Source organism: Schistocerca serialis, chromosome 5 (assembly GCF_023864345.2).
Source record: "Schistocerca serialis cubense isolate TAMUIC-IGC-003099 chromosome 5, iqSchSeri2.2, whole genome shotgun sequence".
NCBI lineage: Eukaryota > Metazoa > Arthropoda > Insecta > Orthoptera > Acrididae > Schistocerca > Schistocerca serialis.
The window spans coordinates 536,785,117-536,812,561 of NC_064642.1; the positions used below are offsets into that span (position 1 = coordinate 536,785,117).

At 43.1% G+C, this 27,445-nt stretch overlaps 1 non-coding gene across 1 annotated transcript; it reads left to right on the forward strand.

Moving 5' to 3' along the window:
- Positions 1–4,208: 4,208 nt before the first annotated feature.
- On the forward strand, positions 4,209–4,292 carry Trnas-gga (transfer RNA serine (anticodon GGA)). Its single transcript is given in 2 exon segments — positions 4,209–4,248; positions 4,258–4,292. It is a non-coding gene; the product is annotated as a tRNA-Ser (tRNA).
- Positions 4,293–27,445: the final 23,153 nt, after the last annotated feature.

Sequence of the window (27,445 nt, forward strand, 5' to 3'; positions counted from 1 at the left end):
AGGATGTAGGTTGCAGTAGGTACTGGGAGATGAAGAAGCTTGCACAGGAGAGAGTAGCACGGAGAGCTGCATTAAACCTGTGGTGTCACCGCCAGACACCACACTTGCTGGGTGGTAGCCTTTAAATCGGCCGCGGTCCATTAGTGTACGTCGGACCCGCGTGTCGCCACTGTCAGTGATAGCAGACCGAGCGCCACCACACGGCAGGTCTAGAGAGACGTACTAGCACTCGCCCCAGTTGTACAGCCGACTTTGCTAGCGAAGCTACACTGACCGATACGCTCTCATTTGCCGAGACGAAAGTTAGCATAGCCTTCAGCTACGTCATTTGCTACGACCTAGCAAGGCGCCATAGCAGTTGATAATTAATATTATGAAGCATGTACCGTAACGAGAGATGTTCAACAATTGTGGATTAAAGTTAAGTATTACATCATCTACGTACTTTATTTGCAATTCTCAAGATATTGTCCTGTTCCAGACCTCACGCCAGTCAGCGTGTAATTAAACGCGTGCATTTCGGCCTCCTGTAGCGACACGGTGTTGGCTCTTGAGCCAACACTACAAAACCAGTCTCTGGACTGAAGACCACAACAACACGTGAATGGTATACTGTCAATGGTTCTGAACGGGGTTTGAGGAGAGAATGTGGATTACCGAATGAGATATATAGTGTGCTATTTACAAAAGAAATACTGCTGTTCATATCTTCGTAACGAACAAATTTACAATTAATACGATCATGCTGGTTAATGTCCCTCTGGTAGATAAAAAAGATTTGTTTGACACATTTTTTCATTTTGGATCAGGATAAAATGTTATTTGGGGCGGTCAAGATAAATGGGCACTTTGTATACATAAGTCATAGAATATAGATGGCACGAATCAACGAGCGAAAAAAAAGTAGCCACAGAAATTTCATCACAGCGCTGCGTTTCAGAACAATAAACATTTCATCAAGGAAGCAACGACATCAGAAATAGCGTTGGCCGTACGGTTGGCAGCCCTCGCGGACAGTGAGTGACGACTCGAGGGTCGTCGATCTCAGGTGCCGCTATTGGGCGGGAGTGCGGCCGGCCCGCGTGATGAATTGGAGCCGGCGCACGATTTAATTAAGCTAGCTGTCAGCCGACAGTCGAAGACACTTAAGACGCGATCGCGGCGCACAAGGGAGCGTGCGTCCGGCCTTGGCGCCGACAATGGGCGCGCAGCGGTCCAGGTGCGGGAGATCCGGGAGCCATCCGCGCGCCTTGACATTTGACGACCTGCCGGTCGCGGCGTGGCCGCATCTCATAAAGGAAACTCATTCCGAGAGCTGTTAATTACGAGCTCAATCCGTCATTCGCTACATCGGCTCTCGACAGCTTTCTGAAGGGGCTTTGTTTGCCTAAAAATTAGTTCAACGCCAGCTAAACGTTTCGATGTAGCCTTTATTCCTGAATGGGTATTGTGGCGTAAAATTATCACGATATTCTTTGTGCAGTTGAGCTTCGGGAAAATTGCCCCGCGGTTGTATTTCTCTTGCTATGCATTCATTCGTCGCATTTATGTTCCGCGAAATACACTGACGAGCCAATGAAACCGGTACTCCTGCCTAATATCGTGTAAGGTCCCCGCGAACACGCAGAAGTACCGCGACACGACGTGGCATGGACTCGACGAATGTCTGAAGTAGTGCTGGAGGGAAATGGATCCTGCAGGGCTGTCCCTAAATCCGTAAGAATACGAAGGGGTGGAGATCTCTTGTGAACAGCACGTTGCAAGTCATCCAAGATATGCTGAATAATGTTCATGTCTGGGGAGTTTCATGGTCAGCGGAAGTGTTTAAACTCAGAAGAGTGTCACTGGTGTCAGTCTGTAGCAATTCTGGACGCGTGGAGTGTCGCATTGTCCTCTTGGAATTGTACAAGTCCATCGGAATGCACAATGGGCATGAACGGATGCAAGTTATCAGACAGGACGCTTACGTAATTTCACCTGTCACAGTCGTATCTAGACGTATCAGGGGTCCCATATCAATCCAACTCCTCATGCCCCACGCCATTACAGAGCCTCCACCAGCTTGAACAATCCCCTCCTGACATGCAGGGTCCATGGATTCATGAAGTTGTCTCCATACCTGTACACATCCATCCGCTCGACGCAATCTGAAACGAGACTCGTCCGACCAGGCAACATGTTTCTAGTCATCAACACTTCAATGTCGGTGTTGATGGGCCCAGGCGAGGCGTAAAGCTTTTTGTCGTGCAGTCATCAAGGGTACACGAGTGGGCCTTCGGCTCCGAGAGCCTATGTCGATGGTGTTTCGTTGAACGGTTCGCACGCTGGCGCTTGTTGATGGCCCAGCACTGATATCTACAGCAATCTGCGGATGTGTTGCACTTCTGTCACGTTGAACGATTCTCTTCAGTCGTCGTTGATCCCATTTTTGCAGGAGCTTTTTCCGGCCGCAGCTATGCAGGAGATTTGATGTTTTACCGGATTCCTGATATTCACGGTACACTCGTGAAATGGTCGACGGGAGAATCCCCACTTCATCGTTAGATTGGAGGTGCTGTGTCCCTCGCTCGAGCGCCAACTATAACACTAAGCTCAAACGTAGTTAAATCTTGATAACCTGCCATTGTAGCAGCAGTAACCAATCGAACAACTGCGCCAGGCACTTGTTGTCTTATATAGACGTTGCCGACCGCTGCACCGTATTCTGCATGTTGACATATCTGTATTTGAAGACGTATCCGTATACCAGTTTCTTCGGGGCTTCAGTGCACTACCGTCAGTTAAACGATGAAACGACTTCTAGTAATGTGTCACAAAACGTTTCTAACATTTGCTGATGAGATTTTTTGCAAAGTCGCGAGTAGAGTATCGATTGATGATAATTGTAAGTGCAAAGAACTTGATATTGTAACGGTCCAGCTATATGGGCCGTACATGGGCTTTTTTATTCCCCCTTCAAAGTAATAACGTTAGGTGGTTGCATGGAAAGCGTTAAATGGGTGCCAACAGGGGAATAGTCCTTTGGTTAATTTCCGTGGTCCCTCGGATATGTGTGTATGTGTGTGTGTGTGTGTGTGTGTGTGTGTGTGTGTGTGTGTGTGTATGTGTATGTGTGTGTGTGTTGTTCTTAGCATAAGTTAGCTTAAGTAGTGTGTAAGTCTAGGGACCTATGACCTCAGTAGTTTGGTCCCTTAGGAATTCACACACATTTGAACAATGTCCGTGAAAAATGTTTCTTTTTAACGTCAAAGAACGTACGAGACGCCACGCTGCACCCTGGGGAATGCAGTGCCTGCTTGATCAACGTGGAAGCAACAGAGACGTGGACCGCCTGAGTGGTCAGCGGGTCTGATTGCCGCGGGTTTGATTCCCGGACGGGTCGGAGATTTTCTTCGTTCGGGGACTGGATGTTTTGTTTTCCTGTTCATCAGTTCATCGTCAACACACACGTTGCCGAATATGGCGTCAAGTAAAAAAACTTGCAGCTCGGCGCCCGACCTTCCCCAGTTGGGGAACCCCGGTCATCAGTGCCATACGATTACGCCCATTTTATTTCAGCATTGACGCGAAACAGTCATCAAGGAGCAAGCGGTATTACACAAACCGCCTGGCAACGTTGTTTGCAGAATATATCATTGTACTGCAGCCACTCGGTTTTTTCGTTCCTGACTGACGTAATGCTTTTAATTGGGTCAGGGCAGAATAACAAATTGAAGACCTCGGCTGTAAACAGTGGTAAGGGATAGTTCTTTCTTTCGAAAAACTGCGCACTAAAGTCTCAATAAAATCTCATAAGATGTTACAAGTACATGGAATGTAATATTTTTATTCAGGTAAGTCATCGTTTTCAGACATATTTTCAGGAGCGACATATTTTTAGAATGATAATTGTACCCAAAATTGTAAACTTCAAAATTCGTTAAAGGGTACTTTTTGGTTAGGCGTCACTTACCACTGTTTAACTGATGGACGAAACAATGCAACATTACTGTGAAACATCTAAAAAAAGCCATTTAAAAGGTTACAATTTCTGTTTTTAACACTGACAGTAAACGGTCTTGATGAAATTTGACGCGTGTGTGTAAAGGGAGCAAAAAATGCAATACGTATTTTTTGCTTTGTATCCAATTTCACTGGTCTTTAGGGTCTAAAGACCTGCTCGATAGATTGTGTAACCACAAACTTGCAGATTTGCAAGTTGGGAGCCGGCCCGAGTGGCCGAGCGGTTCCAGGCGCTACAGTCTGGAACCGCGCGACCGCTGCGGTCGCAGGTTCGAATCCTGCCTCGGGCATGGGTGTTTGTGATGTCCTTAGGTTAGTTAGGTTTAAGAAGCTCTAAGTTGTAGGGGACTGATGACCACAGCAGTTAAGCCCCATAGTGCTCAGAGCCATTTTGCAAGTTGCGAATATTACCGCCCCCATTCTAAGAGCGTCTGGTCTTGAACACCACAGAAGCGTAGCCAGGCTGGACAGCAATATTAGGAAACACGACAATCATATTCAGGGTACATTACCGTCTTCAGTACCATTTTCCTTTAGTGTTTTTTTTTATGAAGAGGCGAAGATGGAAACCTCAAAACTTAAAAGAGCTATTCATATCTATCTTTTCCAAATTTCTCTTTTTCCCTTCAAGTTTTTGGTAATATGTTCAATAAATTACAGGGTAATATTACATACAATCGTTATGATTAACATTTTTCTCTTTGTTTTCAATTCGTAGATTGGCCAGCTGCATATCTCTTACCTCATTTCCGCCTATCATCTACAATGTCAGTGGTTACAGAACGTGTGTTACTTCATTGGTGTGGTGAAGCCTTGGCTTTTCTTGTACGTCGACTCCTCTATTCCTTGACAGTCGTCCACAATGATGTTTTCGTTCGTGTGTCATTGAAGAGTTCTTCATTGGTTGTTCTGTCTATGAGATTTTTAGTACGCTTACCCAATATTATACATGCAAGACTTGAAACTGTTTTTGTTCCGGCTCTCCTGCGTACAATGCCTAGCGCCATAGAAGGCACCAGCACAAAAAAAAAACTTTTTAAGTATCGTTTCCTGAAGTTCAAACTATTATTGTTCGATGTTCTTAAGTCTGTCTTCTTAAATTCTAATTTCTCTTGGGCAACTGTGCATTTAATATCCTGGCATCCTCTTCTATCTCGGTTATCCTTACATCTACATATGTGAAGCTGCCGATCTTTTTCCTTTTGTTTTTCGGGTACTCTGGACGAGATTGTTGTTTGCTGCCATTTGCCCTTTCCCATATACCAAGATTCCTGTTGTTATTTATGCTCGTTGTGTACGCTTCTTAAAGATCCTTGTTCGTGCTCTCTGTCGCCTTTTGTAAGACTGAGTACTTGTTTATTGCATCTTCAGTTTTGAAACAGATGTCTGCTCCGTGTAAAGCAGCTAGATTTTTTCCAGCGTCTGCAAACTAATATAACGCGTCCTAGAATTATTACTCGCAGGAATGGTAACAACTTAATTATGTCAGCTGTAATGACAGAGAACAGTCGTCGATGACTGCAGATACTGATTATGATAACGGTACAGTTAAAAAAAAAGTCTCCTGCATTTTCTTAAAGGAAGGTGGCGGTGACTATGTCCATTTAAGACGAGCGTACTGGTTATATCTCAAAGCGTATACACCATATTATATGGAGTAGTGGCATAGGATATGATCACCAAAAAAACCATTCTGCATCAGTCACATAAATTTATAAAAGAATTCCATAAAATATTGTCGCCATTCTGTTTCTTAAACGAGGTGGGGTGACAGGTAGGGGCATCTGGCCACCACTCAGTACTTTTTGTAAAGTAAACCACTGGTCACTAAGGAATTTTTTTCAATAACATTACAGGTGGTGTACCTCGTAAAACAAATCCTTCTAAAAGACAAACTACGCAATAACTACAATAGCCCTACCTTGGCGCTATTTCCCCATATACGAAACAAGTACATACTCGTTTAAAATCAAATTTTGTTTCTACTTAAAGAAAGCATCCGCTGTTGTTGAGATATTTAGTGTCAGTATGACGACTCTGTACATGGAAGAACACTGGAGATACTAAAAGGTTTCAGATAGATTATATAGTGGTAAGACAGAGATTTAGGAACCAGATTTTAAATTGTAAGACATTTCCAGGAGCGGATGTGGACTCTGACCACAATCTATTGGTTATGAACTGTAGAATAAAACTGAAGAAACTGGAAAAAGGTGGGAATTTAAGGAGATGGGACCTGGATAAACTGAAAGAACCAGAGGTTGTACAGAGCTTCAGGGAGAGCATAAGGGAACAATTGACAGGAATGGGGGAAAGAAATACAGTAGAAGAAGAATGGGTAGCTTTGAGGAATGAAATAGTGAAGGCAGCAGAGGATCAAGTAGGTAAAAAGACGAGGGCTAGTAGAAATCCTTAGGTAACAGAAGAGATACTGAATTTAATTGATGAAAGAAGAAAATACAAAAATGCAGTAATTGAAGCAGGCAAAAAGGAATACAAACGTCTCAAAAATGAGATCGACAGGAAGTGCAAAATGGCTAAGCAGGGATGGCTAGAGGACAAATGTAAGGACGTAGAGGCTTATCTCACGAGGGGTAATATAGATACTGCCTACATGAAAATTAAAGAGACCTTTGGAGAAAAGAGAACCACTTGCATGAATATCAAGAGCTCAGATGGAAACCCAGTTCTAAGCAAAGAAGGGAAAGCAGAAAGGTGGAAGGAGTATATAGAGGGTATATACAGGGGCGATGTTCTTGAGGACAATATTGTGGAAATGGAAGAGGAGGAAGATGAAGATTAAATGGGAGATATGATACTGCGTGAAGAGTTTGACAGAGCACTGAAAGACCTAAGTCGAAACAAGGCCCTGGGAGTAGATAACATTCCATTAGAACTACTGACAGCCTTGGGAGAGCCAGGCCTAACAAAACTCTACCATCTGGTGAGCAAGATGTATGAGACAGGCGAAATTCCCTCAGACTTCAAGAAGAATATAGTAATTCCAATCCCAAAGAAAGCAGGTGTTGACAGATGTGAAAATTACCGAACTACCAGTTTCATAAGTCACAGCTGCAAAATACTAACGCGAATTCTTTACAGACGAATGGAAAAACTGGTAGAAGCTGACCTCGAGGAAGATCAGTTTGGATTCCGTAGAAATGTTGGAACACGTGAGGCAATACTGACCCTACGACTTATCTTAGAAGAAAGATTAAGGAAAGGCAAACCCACGTTTCTAGCATTTGTAGACTTAGAGGAAGCTTTTGACAATGTTGATTGGAATACTCTCTTTCAAATTCTGAAGGTGGCAGGGGCAAAATACAGGGAGCGAAAGGCTATTTACAATTTGTACAGAAACCAGATGGCAGTTATAAGAGTCGAGGGACATGAAAGGGAAGCAGTGGTTGGGAAGGGAGTGAGACAGGGTTGTAGCCTCTCCCCGATGCTATTCAATCTGTATACTGAGCAAGCAGTAAAGAAACAAAAGAAAAGTTCGGAGTAGGTATTAAAATCCATGGAGAAGAAATAAAAACTTTGAGGTTTGCCGATGACATTGTAATTCTGTCAGAGACAGCAAAGGCCTTGGAAGAGCAGTTGAACTGAATGGACAGTGTCTTGAAAGGAGGGTATAAGATGAACATCAACAAAAGCAAAACGAGGATAATGGAACGTAGTCGAATTAAATCGGGTGATGCTGAGGGAATTAGATTGGGAAATGAGACACTTAAAGTAGTAAAGGAGTTTTACTATTTGGGGAACAAAATAAATGATGATGGTCGAAGTAGAGAGGATATAAAATGTAGACTGGCAATGGCAAGGAAAGCGTTTCTGAAGAACAGAAATTTGTTAATATCGAGTATTGATTTAAGTGTCAGGAAGTCGTTTCTGAAAGTATTTGTGTGGAGTGTAGCCATTTACGGAAGTGAAACATGGACGATAAATAGTTTAGACAAGAAGAGAATAGAAGCTTTCGAAATGTGGTGCTACAGAAGAATGCTGAAGATTAGATGGGTAGATCATATAACTAATGAGGAGGTATTGAATAGAACTGGGGAGAAGAGGAGTTTGTGGCACAACTTGACTAGAAGAAGGGATCGGTTGGTAGGACATGTTCTGAGGCATCAAGGGATCACCAATTTGGTACTGGAGGGCAGCGTGGAGGGTAAAAATCGTAGAGGGAGACCAAGAGATGAATACACTAAGAAGATTCAGAAGGATGTAGATTGCAGTAGGTACTGGGAGATGAAGAAATTTGCACAGGATAGAGTAGCATGGAGAGCTGCATCAAACCAGTCTCAGGACTGAAGACCACAACAACAACAACATGACGACTCTCCATCCTCTCCTCACCCGGGCATGTATTATTTGGTTATCTACTTTCTTTTATTTATGTCATCTGTTATATGACTTGTGTCAATTTATATTTTTTAAGAGCGTATTTTTGTCGTATGGGTGCTATGCCCGGAGAGATTAAAGGGATTCGGCTTCTGGCCCTGATGATCACATGGGGAACCGACACACCGCCGTTTCATCCTCTGCCAATGACGTCACTGCTTGCGGTACGGTGGACGTGGGGCCAGGACACCGCCTTTCCGGGCGTTGTTGACCAGGTGCACTATCGTGTTGAAAGATGCAATCGCCATCCCCGAATTACTCTTCAACAGTGGGAAGCAAGAAGGTGCTTAAAACATCAATGTAGTACTGTGCTATGATAGTGTCACGCAAAACAACAAGGGGTGCAAGCCCCATCCAAGAAAAACACGACCGCATCATAACACCACCCCCTCCGAATTTTACTGTTGGCATTACACACGCTGGCAGATGACGTTCACCGGGCATTCGCCATACCAACACCCTGACATCAGATCACCACATTGTGTACCGTGATTCGTCACTCCACACAATGTTTGTCCACTGTTCAATAGTCCAATGTTTACGCTCCTTACACCAAGCGAGGCGTCGTTTGGCATTTACCGGCGTGATGTGTGGGTTATGAGCAGCCGCTCGATCATGAAATCCAAGTTTTCTCATCTCCCGCCTAACTGTCGTAGTACTTGTAGTGGATCCTGATGCAGTTTGGAATTCCTGTGTGACCTTCTGGATAGATGTCTGCCTATTATACATTACAACCCTCTTCAACTGTCGGCGGTCTCTGTCAGTCAACAGACGAGGTCGGCCTGTACGCTTTTTGTGCTGTACGTTTCCCTTCACGTTTCCACTTCACTATTACATCGGAAACAGTGGACCTAATGATGTTTGGGAGTGTGGAAATCTCGCGTACACACGTATGACACATGTGACACCCAACAACCTGATCAAGTTCGAAGTCCGTGTGTTTCCCGGAGCGCCCCATTCTGTTCTCTCACGAAGTGTAATGACTACTGAGGTCGCTGATACGGTGTACCTGGTAGTAGGTGGCAGCACAATGCACCTAATATAAAAACGTATGTTTTTGGGGCTGTCTGGATACTTTTGATCACATAGTGTATCACTGCAGAATACCAAGTCTCCTTCTTCGGAGAAGTATTGAGTAAAGTATATTTCTCTGGATCTGAAACACGAAAACCAATCACCAGCTGCGAGCAAATTCTTAACTTTAAGCCTTGAACCACCAGTTCTGAAGTTTCTTCAGTCAGATGTTAATCGTGAATCTGATCGTCCAGTTTGTATAAATGATAGTGGACCAGAATCACCAAGTTCGTACTTCTCTTCGTTAACTTCGGTTTATTGACTTGATTCAATTTCTGAACCATCTACTTCAGGTAAATGTTCTCGTTGCATTGGTTCTCGTACGTCTGGACTGCGAAGGACAGGACGTAAATCCGATGGCAGATTTGGATAGACCGTTTTCTTTTGTATTCTTTACATTGACACCGTGAACACCAGTTGAATAAAAGTGGCAGTCATCACTATGTTTTTTGTTGCTCTCGCCAGGCCATCGGAATGCCAACTCTGACAGAATGTTGTTCACCCTTTGACCATCGTCTCAGTCCTTCAACACACGTATAGCAAACATAGTGTGGCGCCCAAGTTTTGTCTTGATTTCCTGCTTTTACACCGAAATACGCAAGATACAATTGCCGCACGAAGGATGTTATACTTCTTTTTGCCTTGACATCATTAACTCACCACAAATGAAACAAAAGGAATCTGCAGACTTTCTGCAACCTCTTGACGCCATTTCAAACACCGTATGTTTGTTTTTTACCGTATATTCGCTGACACAAGCACATTTGATCGCGTAGGGGTACGAACAGTTGCACCAACACTGACGGTTGAGATGTTCAGCATGTTTAATGACGAGAGTGCAACCATCTATCAGTTCATGGTGTCAACGATTCATTTTCATCATTAACCGACAGATGGCAGTATTTCCTATGTATTTCAATCTGTGAGTACGTCTCATATTTGCGATTTTTTAATGTATAACACATTTTGACAAATTGCGATTTCCAAAAAAAAAAAAAAAAAAAAAAAAAAAAAAAAAAAAAAAAAATTCATTGAGGACATTTTTGGACTTAGCGCACAAACATACATAGGAATCCACCACAAACATTGAAAAATATTATGAAATCGATAAAATGCAGGGCTCTGTAATCTTGGACTGTGAAAGAATCGAAAATATTTGTCCCATCTGGATATTCCTTAATGCACTGCCCCGAATGTATTTTTACTTTCCAGAAAAGCTGCTTGAGTCAAATCAGTTTGTCACCAAAGAGCATCAATAATCTTTTTAGGGTTTATTCGTGTAAAATCAAGAATGACGCCTCGTCACCTTAGTAAAATTAACGAAGGTAGAGACTGCAGCAACACTCACCATCTTCGTATGTCACGAGATAGGAGAGACTACTTTACACGCATCTTTGGAAACCGAAAAACATTGACAGCAAAGGTTAACACAAAGAGCGTACAAGAAGAAACATACGGTTAAAAGAGAGCCTTCTCTTATGTAACAAAAAACAGGAGAGAATATTATTTATTTAGAAGAAAACTTGAAAGCGAAATTAACTGGACAGTTAATACTTCCATACCTTGTAGCTAGGGACACCTTTAAAGACAATACATTTTGGAACCTGCAGTGTTACAATTTGGCTTGACTGAAAATGTAATATTTTGTAAAATTTTACACATGTTGATGATGTGTATCTGAATAATTATATGTGTGTTGTGAACCCAATTTTGCCACTGCAGTAAAAATTGGTAATGGGAGAACGTTAGTAAGGAAACAAAATAAAGTAAAGGAATAGCGATACAGTTTTAGCGTCTGTGCAAAAATTCTGATGAAATATTTACTTTCTCTTGATTCTGTGTTATAAAAGGACAGCCGGTTTCGATTAATATCAGGCAATCATCTTCAGAACATTAAAACCTTGTTACAAGTAGTAACTCGTCAAACGTGGTCACGCTAGACGGTTAGAAGTAACCGTGAGCGCTTGCGTGCGTTACATCTGCAGCTTCCGTCGATATGACAATGTCAGTGCTTCACACCCACAGTTACAGCGGTTGGGACCAGACAGGTTTCGTGACTACCAGACGCTATGTCGACTTCAGCGGCTCCTCAGTGCACATTCGCACCAATACTTCGCATCAGAGATTAAGTAGGTGTCAGCTCACCATAACAAGAAACACAATGTCCCACTTATCTAGTGTCCCAGCCGAGCCCACCTATAAAACAAAAATATTCGAAGACTCGCCTGTTGCTGCCTCCCCCTCTGGAACAAGCTGCCCTGCACTCTACACACAGTTCAGTTTCCTTTTACTCTTATAACATTTCCCAAAAACTAATGCATATAGCTATTCTTCCCTTTGTTGAGCAGCCAAGAAACTGCTCCCATCTTCTGCCATTTCTCAAGCCGCCGCGTCACTTTCATTTTTCCTATCACGTTCCTCTTTCTCCCTTCTTCCACTTCTCTCATACCCATTATTGCTAGCGCCCACTGTTTAAATCTACATTCCTACAGTTGTATGTATTGTTGTACTACTCATGAATTGTATTTATTTTTTTATCCCTTATGGACTGTAGTAATTTCTAAATATTGTGTAATGCTGTGTATTAGATGCGTCTCGTAACATACTTGTCGTAATGAACGGAATGCAAAATATGTAGAATGGCCGATAAGCTGTAAGAGAGGTCCTGATGACCATTACTTTGTAACGGTAAATAAATTAACAAATAAACAAAATATAAGTGCATACTGTGTCATTATAGCCAGTTCTAATGACGCAGTATTTGCTTAACGAATTAACGATTGTAACGAGATTTAATGATCGGAATCAATTGAAACCGCTCAGCCACTCATAATTTCCCAATCAAGACAAAATAAATTTTACACTTATAGGTAAAATACCGTATGCTGCAAACTAGGCCAAGGTAAGTTGGTAAGGTTCATCAGTTCGCTGTCAAAACTAGCCTCCAAATGTCTTTTAAGAAAACGCAGTACGTTGTTATTCATCATCAAAGTAGGAACAACAATACTAGTTATATAAATTGTTTCGGCTTAAAAATCTGCTTTCGATGTTTTACACATATAAAAAGCAGACTATATTACTACCACCAAACTGGAATCCAAAAGCGGTAATGTAACATAAGGGAAACGCACAGTAGTTACCTAGAACAAGTGCCATACTTATGGAAACAGCAGCGAATTCACACCAGGTGCCACAGACAGGTGGCGCACTTAAGGCAGGAAAAGATGTCCTCACGAGGACTATTTAGAGATTAAATGGAAACCACAGCGAAAATACAACGATGCCTTGCACTGATGTGTTGGTCAGTGTCTAGTATGCCCATCATTGCGCCACGTCGCTCTTTTCAGTTCTGAGAACACAGTGAACACATATGGATGCCTAGAACGACACTGTCTACCGCCAAGTATGGAGCCCACTAAAAGGTTCCCCTGATTTCATGCAACCACACATAACGTATCTGTCATGCATTTCCTTCTTCATGACAGTTCTCGGTCGCAAACTGCAGGGGCAATGAGTTTGCCCCTGTAGCGTTTTCGATGGGAACGTGGCTCCCTCTGATGGTCATCTCTGCTCACATGAACCGCTGGTTATGAAGACAACATTTTGGCACAAAGAAGAGAAGTGGCGGAAAGGACAGGTGGCTGCTGCTTTCTGTGACGCTACGACATTATCTAAGTCGGGACTGCGACTGTGTAGGGAAGTATGTGGAAGGTGTAGCAAACTGTTCCAAATAAAACATTCTTGAGTTTCACTGAGGTTTCCATGTCGCGACCAATCGGACCTTACTTTTTGAATAGCCCTCGAAGCTGTTTCTATCTCTAGAGTAATTTCATTCGATCCTCACTTTTGATTTAGGTCTGCTTTTTATATATTTCTTCAATTACATGTCGTTCACAAGCGTTCACTTGAGCAAACTTGGCAGATACAATGTGCCTTATTCAAAGCAGTTTGATTTCATTGCGATATGGGAAAGAACGAATCGACAAATAAAAGTTTGTCATAACGATTCCCTGTTATACCTCACCGCTAACGTACCAGTATCATTATCATTATTACTATTTGAGCCGTACTGACCCCAGCTTATGCGTTGCTTTAAAACTTGGCTGTTACTCGGCGTTTGGTTTCCCACGGTTATTGCGGTTATGCCGTGGTTCTTCCTCTACCTACATGTGGCAGCAGCAGTGTGTATCGATATTTGCACTGTATACCATCTTTGGTCTGGTGTTTATAGTTTTGGCTTGGCGATGTGCAGCCAGTCGGTCGGTTGGAGCGGATCAGCAAGCAAGTCTCCGCGTGGCGCAATCGGCCGGCCCTGCTGGCGGTCTATAGACAGTGTCGGAGTGTGTGGGGGCTGTTCCGAGTGCTACGAGGTTCGTGGCTCACCGACACAGGACATGAAAGTTGAGTGTTAATTTAATTACCGAAGCCACGTTGTCCCCTTGGTTGGTGGTTCGCTGTTGGCGGTATTCCTGGGAACAACAGTGAGTGTTCGAGTTCATGAAGATCTAGCCGCTGCATGGTGGAATTAATTATATTTGTCGGTTTGGAATTCAAGTGCACCAGCGGAATTTTCTGCCTTGTGGCCGTTAGTTTTCCGGTTACCTGCCCTAGTCGTTGACGTAAATTCTGGCAGTGTCCTTTCCTCACCTGTTGTCGCTGTCCAACATGGTTTTTAGTATTTTTGGTTGTGGACGGCTAGGTCTGTAACTTTTTGGCTTTGGAACTCTCGTATACTGGTCGGTGGTTAGCAAGTCGTCTTGTCGGTGGGTTCCTGACTGTCTCTGGTTGTGTTCGTGGCGGATCGAGTATAGTTGGGCCGACTTCTTGTCTCACCTAAGCGAACGTTAAGATTTCAAGAGCAGACCGAGCCCCCTGGAAACTTCTGAGCGCCGTTGCCTATACTGCCTTTCTTGTTGGCGTTTAATTGTGTATTTTTAATGGATCTCAGACGATGGTTGGATTTAGATGCTTGTAACTGTGTTTTTAAAATCAAAGGCCTTCAGCCGTTTTAAAAGTAAGTTTTTCTAAATTGTGCAAGTCTTATATTGTCTGAAGATAAAGTTTGGGCCTTCTGCCTGTTGAAAATAGTTGTATTGCTTTTTAAAGCATGGGCCCTCAGCCGCTATCAGTTTTCAGTTTCTTACTTATCAAGTATTACATTCTTTCAAGATAAAGCTGTGGGCCTTCTGCCAGTTGAAAATTTATTGTAGTTGTATTGTTCTTAAAATGATGGGCCTTCAGCCGCTTTAAAATTTTAGATTCATACTTATCAAGTCTTACATCACTTTGGCTTAAATACTATTTGAGGTTAAAAGCTTTGGGCATTCTGCATTGGAAAATTTATTCCAGTTTTAACAAAGGCCTTCAGCCGTTTTGGAGTAAGGTTTCTTATTGGTCATAAAGCTTGGGCCTTCTGCTTATTGAAAGGTTATTGTAGTTATGTTGTTTTAAATTTATTGGCCTTCAGCCGCTTTTAAAAAACTTAATCTATCTGACTAGTCAAGTCTTACATCGCTTGCCTTAAATACTATTTAAGATTAAAGCCTAGAGCCTTCAGCCTCAAAAAAAAAAAAAGAGCAATTGTATTTCATTCATGGGCCTTCAGCCGTTCTAGAATTAAAGCTGTCGATAGTCAAGCTTAGAAGTTGCACTGTAATGTTTGAACAACTAAATAAAGTGTTATGTTTGGAGTGTAACTGACAGCCGCTCATTCTGGCCCCCTTCCACAATTCCTACTACTTGTCCTGTCCTCGGGTTAGCAGGGCGTCTCATTATTATTACTATTATTATTGTTGTTCCTTTTCAAAGAAACATATTCGTTGTAGTGATATAAGTGTTACGCAGTAGTACAAATTGAGCTTTAGCGATACCCTACAACAGTCCTATCTGGTAAGTGTCCTACACCGCGTAGCAATACTCCAGAAGAGGACGGGCAGGAGTAACGCAAGCAGTCTCTTTAGTAGAGCTATTGCATCTTATAAGTGTTCTGCCAATAAAACGCAGACTTTGGTTCGCATTCTCCACAACATTTTCTATGTGATGGTTCGTAATTGTAATCCCGAGGTATTTAATTAAAACTGTAACCTTAAAATTTGTGTGAGTTATCATGTAACCGAAATTTAATGGAATTTGTTTAGTACCCATGTGGAGGACCTCATAGTTTTTATTGTTTAGTGACTGTTCTCATTTTCACCATTCGTTTGGATCTTATGATGACTTTGCTAAACGGTAAATGACAGCATCATCTGCAAACAATCTTAAAGGACTGATCCGGTTGCCTCCTATGTCGTTTATACAAATTAAGAGCAGCAGAGGGCCTATAACGCTTCCTTCGGGAACCCCAGATACTACACTGAAGCACCAAAGTAACTAGTATAGGCGTGCGTATTCAAACACAGAGATATGTAAACAGGCAGAACACGGCGCTGTGGGCGGCAACACCTAAATAAGACAAAAAGTGTCTGGCGCAGTTATTAGATCGGATACTGCTGCTACAGTGGTAAGTTATCAAGATTTAAGTGAGTCTGAACGTGGTGTTATAGTTGGCGCACGAACGATGGGACAAAGCATCCCCGACGTAGAGATGAAGTGGGGATTTTCCAGGTCGACCATTTCACGAGTGTACCGTGAATATTAGGAATCTGGTAAAACATCAAATCTGCGACATCGCTGTGGCCAGAAAAAGATCCTGCAAGAACGGGACCAACAACGACTGAAGAGAATCGTTCAGCGGGACGGAATTGCAAGCCTTCACATTTCAATTCTGGGCCGTCAACAAGTGTCAGAGTGCGAACAATTCAACGAAACATCATCGATATGGGCACTGGTGTATCCTTGATGACTGAGCGACACAAAGCTTTACGCCTCGCCTGGGCCCGTGGGACCGCTATTGGACCGTTGATGACCGGAAACATGTTGCCTGGGCGGACGAGTCTCGTTTCAAATTGTATCGAGCGGATGGACGTGTACGGGTATGGAGACAAACTCATGAATCCACGACTGGAGACTGTTCAAGCTGGCGGAGGCTCTGCAATGGTGTGGGGCGTGTGCAGTTGGAGTGATACAGGACCCCTGATACGAGTATATACGACTCTGACAGGTGCATTCCGATGAACTTACGCAATTCTAGGAGGACAATGCGACACCCTAAACGTCCAGAACTGCTACAGAGTGGCTCCAGGAACAGAGTTAAACACTTCCACTGGCCACCAAACTCCCCAGACATGAATATTATTGAGCATATCTGGAATACCTTGCAGCGTGCTATACAGAAGAGCTCTCCGTCCCTCGTACTCTTACGGATTTATGGACAGCAGTGCAGAATTCGTGATGTCAATTCACTTCAGCACTTCTTCAGACATTAATCAAGCCCATACCACGTCGTGCTGCGACACTTATGTGTGCTTGCGGGGGCCGTACACGATATTAGGCAGCTGTACCAGTTTCTTTGGCTCTTCAGTGTAATTCTATTTTACTATATGGCGTATGGCCTATCTTCAGTTACTACGACCTGCAGCCATTGCGAAAGGAAGTCAGGAACCAGTCGCACAACTGTTTAGAAGCTGAAACTTCCTGGCAGATTAAAACTGTGTGCCCGACCGAGACTCGAACTCGGGTTCGAGTTCGAGTCTCGGTCGGGCACACAGTTTTAATCTGCCAGGAAGTTTCATATCAGCGCACACTCCGCTGCAGAGTGAAAATCTCATTCTGTTTAGAAGCTGCTAGTGAAGAACGGTGTCAAATGCCTTTTGGAAATCTAGAAATATGGAATCAACTTGTGATACCCTGTCGATAGCACTGTGTCACTCAAAGAACGGTTCTGTGAGAGTTGCAGTGGCATCTACCTATCTCTGCTATTTCTTGCCCCGACCTTTCAAGATTATAAAAAAGACGAGGATTGAACACAGTATGGCTAGAATCTAGTCCGCCGGCCTTGGCAATTACACTAACGCAGCTGCTCGACGGCTGGCGATCTCTTATGGTATTCAACAGGCTCGCATGTGAACAGCGATTTCACAGTAACGCCCGAGAAGCGCATCGCACTAGAGAAGCATATTTACATCTTAGTACGCACCACAATCATCAGAAAGATGAACAAAGTCGGTGCCCAGCTGGACGTATGCGCCCCTCGTAAGCGCTTTTGCCAATTTTTCTTAGATGAGATGTCACCAAGAGAAATTAAATTTGTGTAAACTGATGTGAATGCCGTGGTAGAGAGCTTCATAGAAGACGTTGACAGTAATCAGGAGAATAGTCTGTCTTGGACATGCTCTTTAAATGGATGCTGGAAGAATGACAAAAAAGTTAATGAATCAAAGTCAACTGGAGGAACGTAAGAGATATAGCCAACGAACACAGATTACATTACGTGCAGAGTTCCCTCTAAAGCTTTCAATTCAAGACATAGAGCCTATATTGTAAATCCAAGGCCCTTTTATACACTCGTATAAGTTTTATACACTCGTATAACTGGTTAGCTTGTAATTATACAAGGGTGGTCAGAAACATCTGAAGGTTATGCTGAGAAATAATTGTTACGAAAAAAGTTTGATATGTTGCACCATTTCTGGGTTATTTAGCATCGACGTTAGCCAATCAGGTCGTCGTGTGCGCAAATTCAAGCAGCCTGCCAGGGATAGTGCCGCCAAACGTGTTCTTCGTTCGGGTTCCTCAAAGTAGAGAAACGTAGGTTTTCGTCAGCTAGCTTAAATTTTTCTCTTCTGAATAAGACACAACACGGAAACGGCTCAGCATATCGAATTTTTCTCTTAACAGTTATTTATTATCACAACCTCTCCCAGCAACACCTTTCCAAGATTTTCAGACTGTTTCTGACCACCCTGTACAGGGCTTGTATCGTGAATCCAAGGTGCTATAATTCTTAACTGTGGTAACTCACAATTATTTTTGCGTGTAGCAAACGTGTGTGGATCGATGACTAACGGGCAGTTTCAAGACAGTAAAGGTCCTTCGTAGTTACTAGGATTTTTCTCTCACTTATCGCCCCTTTCATCTCTAACAGTGATTGGCATGTGTGAGTAATGTTAAGGTGCACCATGGCTCTGAGCCCACTTAAACTGTGTCTTCGAATAACTTGGGCCGTGGCAATGGCAAGAGCGCCAAAGACAGCGAAGCGACCGCAGCTGGCGTCACTGGTGTCAACGGGGTAGCGGCCGGATTGGAGTCTCAAGAGAAGTAGCGAAACGAACGGAACAGCTGTGTAGAAAGGAAAGTTACGCTGGTTGCAGCAGCACGTGGAAGACGCTCGGCGTTTGATGGCGCATCGCGGTGACCAGCGAACGGTGGGGCAGTCCGGTGGCCGTTGAGTTGGAGGACAATACAGAGGAAGTGGCGCAGACTGCTCGCAGAAGAGACGGCGGCAGTGCTCCGGCCGGTGTTTTTCTTGATGCCTGCAGAATTCTTACGGTCGGAGTGGACGGGAAACGCTTGTGCCTTTGTGGAGTGTGCTATATACCTAATATTCCCCAAGTGAAGCACACCTGTTTAATTGACAGTCCTCTCTTTGACAGAAGGTTACAATGAATGTATGCCACCCGGTAACGCTTAGTGGTAAATGATTATGCATTTAGTACACTTATTTCACTTCACTGTGCCTCTGAGCCAGATTTACTGTTGAAGTTAATAACATAACACATTGCCTCTATTTGCTTTCGATATTATTTCCTTGCCTGGATTTTTACTTTAAGCATACATATTTTAACTGTCGTTGTAACAATATCAAAATGGTTCAAATGGTTCTGGGCACTATGGGACTTAACTGCTGTGGTCATCAGTCCCCTAGAACTTAGAACTACTTAAACCTAACTAACATAAGGACATCACACACATCCATACCCGAGGCAGGATTCGAACCTGCGACCGTAGAGTTGTGGCCCAGTGACATGGCTCATTATCATCTATAAAAATTGCATCAATGTTTGGGAACACGAAGCCCATAAACGGGTGTAAATGGTCTACAAGTAGCTGAACATAACCATTTCCAGTCGATAATCGGTTCAGTTTGATCAGAGGACCCAATCTATTCAATTTAAACACAGACCACATCATTATGTAGCCGCGACCAGCTTGCACAGTGCCTTCTTGACAACTTGTGTCCGTGGCTTCGTAGGGTTTGCACCACATCTGAACGCTACCATCAGCTCTTACCAACTGAAAACGGATCTCATCACGGTTTAGAAAGACGTCAAGAATCCAACCATCACGTTTCACCGCTCTTTCCTAACGCGTACGTTCGTTGTACTTCCCACATTGATTACTGCAGTTATTTAAGGCAGTGTTACTTGTCTGTTGGCGCTGACAACTCTACGCAAACACCGCTGCGCTTAATCGCTAAGTGAAGGCCGTCGGCCACTGCGTTATCCGTGGTGAAAGGTAACGGCTGAAATTTAGTGTTCTCGGCACACTCCTGACACTATGGCTCTCGGAATATTGAATTCCCTAATTATTTCCGAAATGGAATGTTCCATGCGTCTAGCTCCAATTGTCATTCCACCTTCAGAGTCTGTTAATTCTCGTAGTGCGGCCATAATCACGTTGGAAAGCTTTTCGCATGAAACAGCTGTGTGCAAATGACAGCTGCTCCGTCAAAGCATTGGTCTTTTATAATTCGTGTACGCGATACTACCGCCGTCTGTAAATGTGCATATCTCTCTCCCATGACTTTTGTCACTTCGGTGTAACTCAGTTTTGTTTTATAATTCAGTTGTGTTACCTAGGAAAGATACTTACGCCCGAACAACTACCGAGCGAGATGACGCAGTGTTTAGCACACTGGACTCGCATTCGGGAGGACGACGTTTCAATCCCGCGTCCGGCCATCCTGATTTAGGTTTCCCGTGATTTTCCTAAATCGCTCCAGGCAAATGCCGGGATGGTTCCTTTGAAAGGACACGGCCGACTTTCTTGCCCGTCCTTCCCTAATCCGATGAGACTGATGATCTCCCTGTCTGGTCTCCTTCTCCAAACAACCCAACCCCAACCCGAACATCTCTCACCCTTTACTCCTCACACCACCAACGATGCTCCACCCTTATCAAAATGAACAGTCAAGTTAGTTCAAATGTTGGAGGAGATAAATACACCGATTCCAATAGGGCCATGTCTAATCATGAACTGTGATGCTGAAACCAACCTGCGGATTGAGGACAGATCCACCTTATAGTAAATGTGTCGCACTCCACACTGTTCATGAAATGGTGCAGTGATTAATCCTTTCACTACCGTCGGGACGTATGTGTTCCCAGGCAAATTAGCAGAGAACCATTGGGAATTTGCTGCCTCTTATGGCTATGTATCAATGTTCCATTGGTAAATGGAAGGCTGGTAATGCTTTCAGAATTCTTATAATTTCAGACTTCTGAGTACCGCCCATAGAACCCAATGCTGCTGAGAGGAACCCAATGAGCAGAACTGAAAGCGGGCTGCTGTGGCGCCTTCCAGAACAAAAAGTGTCAATGAATTCCATATACATACTGACGCTTGCCGCTTCACAAACGGTGCCCTTACTGACCACACTTGTAATATGAGTTTCACACTTGGAGAGATGCTCACTGAGGTGTGTGTGTGTGTGTTCAGTGTACGTTTTGAAGTAATTTGTGCAATCGTCATCTAAATGGCTGAAGGTGCCTATGAATGTCCCACACCTCCCCATGTTGGGAAACGAAATGGCGGAAAATACTTTTTTCGTATTTTTATTTCTACTAACATTAATTAAAATACTTATATATTAATTTGTTTCACTATGAAAAAGAAACTGGTTGTCAAGGAGTTAAGATATCGGACTTGTACTCTGAACGAGAATTTCCATCTGGTGACCCAAATTTTATTTTAAATTCTCCATCAACCATATCGGTTTAGCAGATTTAGGTTTCCCGACGCTTACTTCTATCACTGACAGTGCATGAATGGTGGGTTGTACCTCTGAAAACGTCGCAGCAGATTTACTTCTCAAATTACTTTGTTGTCAACAGAACAATCAAAAGTATTTTCCTTCTTTTTTGAATCTCCAGTGAACAATGGTAGCCAATTATTATAAGAGGGACTGTGTAAACTTCGTCCTCAAATGCAAGGCATTTTTTTCCAAGTTCCAATCGGTCTCGAAATCGAAATCACAGTGAAATCAAAAAAGTTTTATGTGCAACATTTAGCTATAATACTGCACGGCGTGGGATTCTTACCAGATAGGAGTGGCGAAAGATACCAATGTAGTTCAAAGAATGGCAACTAGCTTTGCATTTTCGCGAACTAATGGGGACAGTATCGCAGATATTTAAATATAATATTTTTTATTCCAGTTACAAATCACAATTTTTTTATGTATCTGGTTATTAATTCTAGTCTGCAATTACCATTTTCAGATCAAATATTGTCATTACTGACCGAAATTAGTAACGTTTATATATATATTCCAAAATAAAGCAACAAAGCAATATAAGCAGGTGATAGTAAAGTAGAAACAATGTAACGAATACAGAAAGTAAACTCCAACAAATGTCGTTCTTTTTTTTTTCAACTTAACAGATTTGCACACACATCCCTACAGGTAGTTACTGTGTTCAGGACGGGGTGTGACCACATCCGGCAGTAGTACAGGCTAAACAACAACGGGGTATGCTGTGAATGACATCGTCAGTCTCATGTTGAGGCAATAACGCCCATTCTTCCTGGAAACCTGCTCGCAAGTCTTGGAGAGTGGTTGGTGGACGCTGACACGATGCAAACCTCAGACATGATCTCGGAGATTCAAATCGGGAGAACGAGAAGGCCAAGCCATGCGTGTAATATATTCCGTTTTCAAGAAAACATCAACCGCTCTTGCTCTATGAGGTCGATCATTATCGGCCATCAGTGAGAAGTCTGGGCCCACACCACCTTGCGACAACCGCACTTGAGGTCTTAAGATCTCGTCACGAAACCTTACAGCAGTTAAGTCTTGCCGATTCACCCGTACAGTTTCATGAGGAGGTGTTCATGTGGTCAAGATAATCCTTGCCGTGAACATTAGGGATCATCCTCGATATCGGTCCCTTTCCGTGATGTTTGAGTTCCGAAATCGTGTTTAACTTTCCCTCCAGATGCGAATGTGTCGAGAATCGCTCTCCAGACCAAATTGGGACTCACCTGTGAAAAGAACATTGGCCCACTGTTTGACCGCCGATGTGGCACGTTGACGACTCGACCCTAGACGTTCCCATCTGTAAAGACGCATCAGAGGTACACATACATCAGGTCTCCAACAATAAACACCTTTTTTCTCGATAAAACGCGTCTAGTGGATGCTGCGAGGTCAGATGCAAGGTGCCGTGCAGTACTTAGGCGGCACTGTCGTGCCCTTATATCCAAATAACGGTCCTCTCTTTCTGATCTTTGGTCGGCGCTGCCCTGGTCTTTTGGGTACTGTTTCTGTCTCTATAAATTGTTGCCACGTCCGAGAAACAGCAGAACGATTCACATTAAGCCATCGGGCCTCATCAGATTGCGACAGTCCTGCTTCCATTCTTCCTAGAGCCCTCGACTGCAGAGTGTCTGGTAGGCGTATTCTTTGTGCCATACTGTTCCGTCGCTGACTGTATACACAGCGATTGTGGATGTGGGATTACCCGGCAAACACTGCCCGGTCTGATTGGTGCCCTCATGTCATTGCTCATGTTGTTGTCCGTTGATCGTTATGCCATTTTCCGTGAAGCACACGATTGTACGGAGATCTGTTGACAGTTTGTATGATTATACGGTGAATTAGACACAAGACGAGGAAATAGCGGTTCGTTGCTTTAATTTTAGACACCAGTATATAACTGCAATAAAATATTTATATTTAAATGTTCATCTGCTGGATCACTTCGATTATGGGAATACATTGCTCAAAAGAATTCGTGGAACACTTGTACCAACATTCGGTACAGGCGGAACGTGTTGTCTTATTGCGTAGCTTGAGATCTTCGCTTTCAATGTATGCAAAAGTAAAGTCATTCGCCATCTATCGGCTGTGTTACGCATTACAGTATTAGGTGACCCCTCGGAAGTAAGTGAGTACCGGTGTCCCAGAGGTATCTAGTAAGATACAGATTCGACATTTGTCATTAGTGGACGACGCATTCAACCAAGCACATGCAATGCGGCATTTTTATGCTGTGCAAGTTCCAAAGGCAGTCTGTTTGATCTCACAAGAAACCCCTTGAGTGCGAGGTCGCAAGTTTATTCTTCAGTAGGGCTCATTTGAAAGTGTTAACAATTATGACAGGAAAAACAATAGCCGCTAATGACTCTCCATATGCATCAGGAGTGCGACAGATAGTGAGCGTCCGGGAGGTGCAGACATTAACCTTCTGTAGGACGTATGTATTAGACCTCACAAAATGGACATGTTCGACATTCAAGAAATTTTCAGAACAAACCGTTAACTTGCCCTATGAAAGCCGAATGGAAAATGGAGCGCCATAGGGATCACAAAGGCAACAAAGGCTCGCACCACAAGATCGAAGGCGAACTCCTTGGGAGTTACAAACCTTGCAGGACGTTCATCTCTCTACCCTCTCTTAAAGAATGTATATAGAATCATATTGTTGTAACGGGGTGAGGAGAACTGATGCAATGTGATGGTAGGCAACCAGGGCGGAACAGTCAGGCGTAGGTGCAGACGGTGTGACAATATGTTTTATAGGCACGGAAAAAAAAAACATCCAGTGGCTGAGTTTGTCCAATGGTTCCAGGCGATATGAAATGCAATGTCACACACTCTTCAGGAGGGATGACTTTTATACGCATATAAAGCAACAGCAATTTATTTTGGTCAGTTACAGACCAAAAGCAATGTTCGTACTATAGTTGCAATTCTCTTACATCTATTTTCCAACCTCTAAGACCGTGACGTAAATATTCCCCATTGGCCGTGCTAGATCACGTACACGACATTCGTAGGGGACAGAGCATCTCCACCGTATCGCAGCACAATACACAACTTTCCAGCCAATTTACAATCCAGATTAATAGCCAGCATAAGTTTATACGAAAGCATTGATCTTGATTTAACTCTCTTGGTAAATCTAATTTACAGAGTTCCTTTCATATGCATTTTCTCTTTAAATCCCGATTGATCGGAATTGAAAAAAAAATTCCTTACTGGACGATGGGATAAGTTTGTTTACCTCACCTACAAATTTTCGGGCCGATTCGCAGTTTGCTGTGCATCGCCAAGTTGACGCCTTGTTTGAAATTTCATTATCTTACGTCTTCCAATTCTTTAGCACTGTTCGAAGTTATGCAATCATCCACTGCTTCGATTGAAATCACAGTAACCTTGTTGGGCGCAATTTGATGCGCATAACAGTAGTAGGTCACTATAATATAAACTGCATCGAGCGTCATTAAAACGCGCAAACACCAGTTTTTGTAATAAGTGCGCTTTGCCCTCCCTTGAACATCCGTGGTTTTTCGTATGCACTACACGGTCATATTGCTGCGGAATTATTCGAAATCTGCTTATAATTTTTTTACTGTGCTACGGATCATCTTCCATTTTCATAATAATGTTTAGTATCGCTCTTTACACAGCCATTCTTCTTTCTATGTTTCACTGGAGACGGGATTTGTGGCTCCCTGTCCTGGAAGGATGATGAACTACATTGCTCGACGCGTGTTTCACTATCATTTTCACTTGTTAATCACGTATCGTTATCATTTTACTCATCACGTACTTTGTCTGCACAGTCGAGCATATACGACACCACACACTCCACTGACTCATCTTGCAGGAACTAGTATTTTATCTGCCACTCCTTTCTCTCTCGGCGAAATTCGTTGGGTTCTTTTCTGACGAAATGTCAACTTCGGCAACTGTTGTAGTAGATATAATGCAATGTCTGCTTTGTTCGTTGTCATTGCTTTGCTTTGTATCAACACCACTAGCACTGAAACACTGTTGTGAGTTATTCGTCGACTACGCAGTTCAATTACGCTCCATAGCGTCATGCTATGATCCCCACTGGATACTTCACACCAACCCCCTGTTGCCATTAGCAGCCAATTTTGTGTTGCATGATAGACAAAATGTAGGACGTCGGATGCCGTAAGCATCATTGGCCTCTGGCGACTTTACAATCAAGCGATTTTTGTAAGAAGGATGGTTTTCCAACGTTTTGCTGCAGATGACAATGTCTCTCCAACTGTCAGTCATAGTCTCTGTAAAGGTTACAGAGAGGCAGATCAGAATGCAAGAAGAGTTGGAGATTGCCGCCGACGCGTTATAATCCTACTGCGTTGAGACGTTGTACGGCTTTCACCAGAGCACTTCAACACGATCATAGAAGGACGACTGGAGCCGCTGTATCCGATCAGACTGTAAGGAACAGCTTACAAGAAAAGACCTTACGATCCAGACATCCTGCTCTAGTATTCCACTTGACAAAATCTCGCAGCACGCCTTGGGTTCTGTCGTGCCCATGTCAACTGGCAACTTCGGCACTGGCGGAACATGTTATTCATAGACGAGTTCACATTTTCTCTGACGCAAGGTGATCGATGTACTCGTGTACGAAGACCCATGGTGAGTGATACCTGCCAAATGTTCTACAGGCAATAGACATATTTAGCCATTGTTCTCTGATGGCATAGGAGGAATCAGTGTTTACAGTCGCACGGATATTTTCGTGATCCATGAGCGTCTTACCGCCAGGCAGAACACGAACAGATCCTGTTAGACGATACGGTGACTGATGCATACGGCGGTGGCTCTGAATACCTTCTCACACACACTAATGCCAGGGCTCACGTGATTCCTTGCCAAGCCTGAACATTGAAGTAATAGAATGGCCAGCGGCGAGTCTTGACCTAAGCCCCATCGAGAATGTATGGGACATGGTGCCTCCGAAAAGGATCGTTACGTATTGCCTGCCATTTGCATCAGACCAGTCAAACGACTGCTGCAGTCCCTCCAGAATAAATATACAATTAAGAATAAAAAATCTTAAGTCCATTAGCACTGCGGGACACATTTCTTAGAATTTACATAAGAAGTGCTATTAGTATTCAGTCCCAATTCTGTGCTCAGTAGGCTTCGTTCCATTTCACTCCATTTTCCACACCTACTTTCACATTTCGTGTATTGGAGAAAATAATTTCAACAGGCTCGAGAAACGTCACTATAGTCGTCAGTTTTGTGTTATAAAGAATCAAACCTCAAATTAGAGAAACGAAAAGGCACTAAAGCGGAACTGAAGAATTGAAGTAAGTGTAAACTATACCAACAGCCCAAAAACCTTATGTATGAAACTCTACGATAGTAAACAACAACATAGCCCACTCTGAGAAATTACAGCGGCAAGACGACGATAATGTGGGAACAGGACGGTAAAGGACTGAAGGAGACACTCTTCCAGTCCCTGCAACGCAGATAGCCGGAAATGCTCACTTGATGCGCGGGTTGCGGATGTACCAGGGTTCATTGCAGTTACAACTTATCCAGCAGCGTGACTGTAATCTACCATCGCTTAAGTCTCAAATGATGTTATCTGAAAATAATAATAAGTAAGGTAAGAAGCAAAATTGTGAACAAAGAGACTAGCACGAAAAAGTAACGGAAATCAGGAAACAGAAGAGGAGGAAGGTAAATTGTACGAGAAACCGATGCTTCACCTCAGCAAAAAAAAATCCCAAGACTGAATGAGAAGAAAATCGTCTAAATCGCAAACTATATGAACCAACTTAGTCAGTATTCAGATCTTTAATGCACGTCTTCAAAGAAATCCATAATTACCTCCTGATGTTGAAATACGTTGTTCAAAAATAGAGAAACGTAGCAGTTTTGTTCCTCACGTTTCAGTAACCATATATTTCGAAAGAAAGCAGTGTTGCTATACTTTTTCGGTACATGTCAGAGTGTTTTAAACTAGATTTGTAAGAGTATATTTGATTGTTGACTGTTCATAATTCCCAAGAAATACAACGTACAGGATTC